Consider the following 6,730-nt stretch of genomic DNA (forward strand, 5'->3'; position numbering starts at 1 on the left):
GCTAGCCACAAATTTAACACTGGTTTCATCAGCTGACGACTGTCCCATTTTGTTTTAAATAATCAAATATTTTTAAGGCTTTGTCTTTAAGTACAGTTTTATTTAAAGGCAACCATTTCTTGTTCATATCTTCTATCCATAATATTAGCGCTTGTTCCATTTTTTCCATTATAGGTGCTCTCGAACAAGCAACATTTTTCGCAAGAATAGATGATCTGGATACGGCCAAATTTCTAATCTTTTCTCCCAGTTGCCTAATCGACCGAATAGTCAACTCATTTAAATTAAAATGCCTATCACTATCAGCTATCTGCTCTTGATTTTTAATTTGATCCAAAATTTCTATCTTTGTTTGAAGTGTTATAAATTTCCTTTTTAACGACGGTCCTTTCTTTTCATTCGGCATTGTTATGGCTAAAATTTTTTCAATCAGTTTTGTGGACAGTAAAAATTGCAAAAAATAACTTCCCTTCACTATGTTGTTAAAAATATACATCCAATAGAAGTTTATACTGTATTTTGGACCGTTTTTGCAGTCCCCACTTATTGAAGGAGTATAAATAATTGAAAATTTAGTGATATATTTGAGTGTTTACAGTAACTGATGCACATCTGTCTAGAAACCAGTCTTCCCCTGAAACTTTCAAGGGAATAACACGCCAATGTTGACCAACAGCTGCTTTCAAGGACATTCAGTTCTGTATGCCAAACTGCAGCTTGTATCATGTGATCTGTTGTGATTTTTCTGTTATGTGAAAGTTAATTCATTTCTAAATACAATAAACCACGTTGTAAGAAAATTTCCGCATTTTTCCAACCGTGTTGGAGAGAAAACGCGTTGTAAAGGTACCTCGTTGTAGGAGGCCTACCTGTATCAACAAAAAGTTATAACATCTAAACTAATACATATAATTTTCACAAGCACTAGATTTCAACAATTATGCAAAGAAATCAGGTTTGGAATTAATGAAGAACTAAAAATTAACAGTATTATAAAAAAAACTCAAGATGATGTTTCATACTTATTGAGAACTATTTTGCTTATTAACCTCATTTTGTGATTACTACAATACTTATAATTATGGAAGTATTTTTGCAAGTACTTTATGGAAGTATTTTAAATACAATTATTAATATAAACATGAAAATACTATAAAACTTTAACTAACTTTTATTTTGATCTATGATAATGTGTAATACAGGAAATCCTCATTAGTTTAAAATTCTAGGAACGAAATAATCATGACTTCGAATTATCCAAGGTTTACATATTTCTGTACAATATGCTAAATGCCATGTAACTGATGTAATTTATTAAGCAAATGGAATATGACTATGTATACAGAACACTATTTTCAATAATTACTGCATTTACACATGTATAGGCCGCATTTTTTTATCCTAAATTTTTTGTCCAACATTAGGGTGTGGCCTATATTCAAGATAATGAATAATTTTAAAACAATTTAAACTTGTAAAGCCCTTTATTACCATTAGTTGTCTTTACATACCTTAAAACTCGTAATGAGATTATTTGGAGGTTTTAGGCCACCAGGTGCGAGAAGCAAGAAGTAGAAAAAGGCACTAAGAAAAAAAGTGAAGCTGTCTGAAGTCCCAATTAAGCAATAACACTATAGGAATTTAAAAATTATAATCAAAATGTCTTCATTTGAAACTGACAGCCATTGTTTATGTTCTTCAGTTACGGTATAACTTCACTGTCACTACCAATGTCACTTGAGTATTCATTCCCAGATAATGCAAGATACACTGCATCATCTTCTGACCCATCCATCACATTGGAAATAGATATGACTTTTGAAACTTTTGGACATCATTTCTTCTGGTATTAGTTTCCACAAAACCACAATCCATTTGCACATCTGAGACAGGGAAGATTTTCTTAGCCTCCTGGTTGGCACTATCTTCGTTGTAGAGAATCTATTGATACAATTATGGTAGAAATGTCGCAGATGAGCTTTAAAAGGATCATTGATGGATAAATCAAATGGTTGCAGCATTCTAGTCATATATTCTGGTATCACAACCATGTCACTTTTCTCTTCCCTCATCATCTTTTTCATGATTTCAGTCAGATGTCCTCAGAGGCTGTTAACAACAAATGTGGACTGCCAAAGTAACAGTGCATCTGAATGCTAAAATCACACTGACTTCAATCAATCCATGTAGAGTTCTTCTGTCATCCAGCCTTGATCTTGAACTCATACTAATATTACAGGTGGTAGTGTTTCTTTTGGCAGGGTTTTTACATTTAAAAATGATGTAAGGTGGCAGTTTGTTTCCATCAGCAGTGATGCACAGCATTACAGTACAACACTGTTTTTCTGTTCCCACTATTTGCAGCAGAACTGTTTTTTCACCTGCCTGATTGACTGTAGTCTCATTTGGCATATCATAGAAGACAGGAGTTTCATCTGTATTGCCTATTGCCCTTAAGTCATAGCCATATGTCTTTCTTAAACTGAAAACACATTTTTGAAATGCAAGCAGTTTCTCTTCATATCAGGAAGCCACTACACCATTGAATTTCAATGCTGAATCACAAACTTGTGTCATAAAACATCTTGCCCAACTGTAACTTCCCTTAAATTCACTTTTGAAAATTTTCATATTTTGAACAATCCTTTGAGCTTCAAACTGAATCATTTCAACAGATACCAAAAATCCATTTGCCCAAATTTCATGAATATATATCTCAACAGATTTGCTTCCAGGTTGAGACATTTTGCTATCTTTCTACAAAATGACTGCTGATTTTGTAATGTTTTCTCAAGAGCATCCTTTGTTTGAATCTATCGCTGCATGTTTTTTCGTGTACATCAAACTTCCTGTCGTTCAATTTCCATTTTCTTGTTCATAATGCACCATTTGCAATTTAAACTTTGCTGTGTAACTCATTCTCAATTGACCCATGTTTAACATACACTGAGCAAGCACTCAATAATAAGCAATAACTATCACTTCATCTCTGTTTGAAATTTGCAATGTTGCCACATTTCTGTATACCTGTGTCTTTACTCTTGTCCCTCAGTGGAACTAAAATTTTTATTTTTTCAATTATATTGTTTCATAAATGGAGTGTGGCTTATGACCTATACATGCATAAATACAGTAGTAGTAATAATAATAATAACTCTCCCGTGGTCACCACCTGGTCGTGGTGGGAGAGCCCAGTAATTTTACAGATCCATAGGGCAATGCAGGCTGGACTCTCCCGTGGTCACCACCTGGTCGTGGTGGGAGAGCCCAGTAATTTAATGAACCATAGAGCAATGTAGCCTGGAGCACAAGCTCCTGGCAGGGACACCCATGCCAGTAAGGTCTATGGGGAGAAATGAAGCTAAGAGTGACCACACACCCACATTCTGTGGAGATAATTATNCAAATATTTTTAATGATAAATAATATAATTAACAAAGAAGAGAGTTGTTGATAAAAAGTAATTAATTAATTTGTTAATTTTCTAGTGTATAGATGTTTTATGTATACAATGTAACTAAATAAAATTATTCTCAATTACTTCTCAATTGAAAAAAGAAAATTTATGATATACTTGTAATAAAGATATTGGAAAATATATGTAAAAAAGGAAGGTTAAATTTCAATTCTCTGTAATGGAAATATATTTTTTACTGTTTCACATCATTTATTCAATAATAATTATTTTGGTAGAAGTTAATTTTAGGTTAGTTCTAGCAATTAACAGAATTTTTTAATGATGTAGCTGCTTAAATAGAAAATTTATATTTTATGAAAATTTAATATATATATATAATATGTGTGATTTCTTTTTTGTTAGTTAACTTCTAAACTTCGACAGTATCCTCAAACATTATATTTATTACTGAGAGAGATTTTGAAACAGTTGGATAATATTCACGGCAAGAATATCGTTTGTATTGCTTTATGTTTAATTTCAATATCTCCTGAAGGTAAAATATGTTTGTGATTTATTAGATGAAATTTTTTTTATATAAATTAATATCTTGTATTGCTTTATATATTACAGGTTTAGATGAATTTGAACTTCATGCTCTAATAAGCATTTTTAATTGTATATTAAATATTAATTCATCCTTTGAGGAATTTTTAACCATAATACGAAATTTGAAACCAGAAGATATATTTGTTCCTTTAAAATTTTCCGCCTTGTTAAGAACTTTACATGGATTTCTTCGACTTACTGAAGATATGTAAGTTAATATTTTTAGTAATACTGTATATAGGAATAGAATTTATTTACTTTTTTAATTTAAATATATACATGAATATTTGATAAATTTATATAAACTTTTAAATGTAATGTGAGAATACAGGTGAGGGTAAACCCTCTAATTGTCAGAATGGTTAGTTCTACTCACTGGGTCACTGGTTGGCATTTTAGGAGGGCTAATAGTCGAGTGGAGAGAGTTGCAGGTACGTTCAATTGGTGTCTATTTAAACAAAAGAACAGGCAGGTAGATTAACAAATAACAAAATTTAATGAATATGAGAATAAACTACATAAATAATCTATTGCTAAATTGAACATCAACTCTATACCCTTTTAACTACTGAGAGAGAGTTTATAATAATAATTATTAATAACTCTGTCTAGACTAGTGTATTTAGTCAAGTTTGATGTGTAAAGCTTCTCTTCTGATATGGAGATGGCTAAAGAATGGGAGACGGGTGATGGAGAGCCAGAGAGGGACTATATACTCATTATGGCACCCATACTTTCGTGTGGCAATGTTTGTTCCTTTCTTGACTGCTGCCTTCCTCTATAACAGTCCATGTAACATTCGGTTGCTGCCCAGAGATTATGATTTCTCTCTCTTTTATTCTAAATTTCTCTTTAATTGGGTTTTTAGTATTCTTAACATCTGACGGGATTTTATTTCTGACACAAATGGACAGATGTTTGTTGGAGATGTGTGATAACATCTTTCCCAAAGGAAGTTTTACTTCCCTTCCTATGAATTTGACAGAAATATGTTAATTTTGATGTCAGTTCAATATTTTAACAAATTCTTGATAACTATAAATTATTCTGGATTCTCACAATAATATTAGTCTATATTTATTACTTAGATCTCTACAAGCAATAACCTTTTGTGTGGCTAACCTATGGTAGTATATAACTTAGATCTCTACAAGCAATATCTCTTGTAGAGATCTAAGTATATTACTTAGATCTCTACAAGCAATAACCTTTTGTGTGGCTAACCTATGGTAGTATATAACTCACAATGGTATATACCTGTATAAAATTGTTAGAACAGAAATACAATCTTTGCATAATCAGCCCCATAAATATTCCATACCTTCAGAGCAGCCATTAAAAGCATTACACTAGTACGCAGTTTAGAAGGTACCATCTTAAACATTAAGACATTTCTCTATTATACTTCGTTGTAGATGTATGTATTAAATAAGGGAATATGAAGAGGAAACCATCTTAACTTCAACTATAAGACACAAATGCCTACTGAATGACAAAGTTTTTATCATCATATATTAGTTTTTCTTTATTTATCTAATAATAATAATAACAATTCTTCCTTGGTCACCACCTGGTCATGGTGGGAGAGCCCAGTAATTTTACTGAACCATAGAGCAATGCAGGCTGGAGCACAAGCTCCTGGTAGGGACACCCATGCCAGTAAGGTCTATGGGGAGAAGTGAAGCTAAGAGTGACCACACCCACATTCTGTGGAGATATTTATCATGGTAGTAACCAGATCAAAGTGTGATATCGGCTTGGACGTCGCCTGGGTTAACAAGGTCTACCAAGTTAACAAGGTTCGAACGTGAGCCTCTATCTAACCTGCTTCTGTGGGTTAGGTAGAGGCTCACGTTCGAAAAATAGGCCACAGTCTCCCTTGGTTACTGGTGACGGAAGCAGCGCCAGCCCAAGCATGGCAACTGCAATGTCCTCAACAGATGTGAGGAATCAACCTAGCCTTGGTGTTTCTATGGCAATGCATCCACAGACCACAAAGGCTGGAAAACCACGCCAACGGATGAAATGGACATCAGAAATGAACGAGTTTATCATCCGTACTTACTATGCCATCACAAGACTCGAAACAAACATGACAGCATACAGACAACAACTACACCATAGATTCACACAACAATATCCTCACCTCACTGTCACCGAACAAAGGGTTGTTGATCAAAAAAGAACAATTATACACAACAACCTTATTCCACAAACAACACTTGAACTTATCAAACAACAGGTTGCTGGTCAAATACATCAACAGACAGAAACATTTAACATTAATGAAGATCATGTAACCTGTCAGGATAATACAGCAACAAGCATTGATAATAGTACACATACAACAACTACCATTAATGATACTACAGACACTTCCTTGTCCATCACTGATAACATAGATATAGATTTAGTTAATACACTCTCACTTATATTTCAGGAAACACTCACTAAATATACAGGCACAGATCCCACACAAAGGCCACGAATACCGAAAATCAACACGTCAAAGGTAGTAGGAAAAACACTAAATTATGTAAACACTCACTTACTACCAAACTACATTCATTCAATTTCTACACTCTCAGACATTCATACATTAGTATATGCTGGGACAGTCACAATAGTAACACGCCATGGACTGAAAATACAATTGTAGACAGACACACACAAAACACAATTCTATCACAAGCCTGCCTGGCAGAGAAGAATAGAAACACAAAT

At 33.4% G+C, this 6,730-nt stretch overlaps 1 protein-coding gene across 1 annotated transcript in view; it reads right to left on the bottom strand.

Moving 5' to 3' along the window:
• LOC111621537 (nucleosome-remodeling factor subunit BPTF-like) overlaps positions 1-6,730 on the bottom strand; it is a 93,868-nt gene that overhangs the window by 14,000 nt on the left and 73,138 nt on the right. The window lies entirely within an intron of this gene.

This window comes from Centruroides sculpturatus, unplaced genomic scaffold, assembly GCF_000671375.1.
Source record: "Centruroides sculpturatus isolate CEXI.00-Female unplaced genomic scaffold, Cexi_2.0 scaffold272, whole genome shotgun sequence".
Lineage (NCBI taxonomy): Eukaryota > Metazoa > Arthropoda > Arachnida > Scorpiones > Buthidae > Centruroides > Centruroides sculpturatus.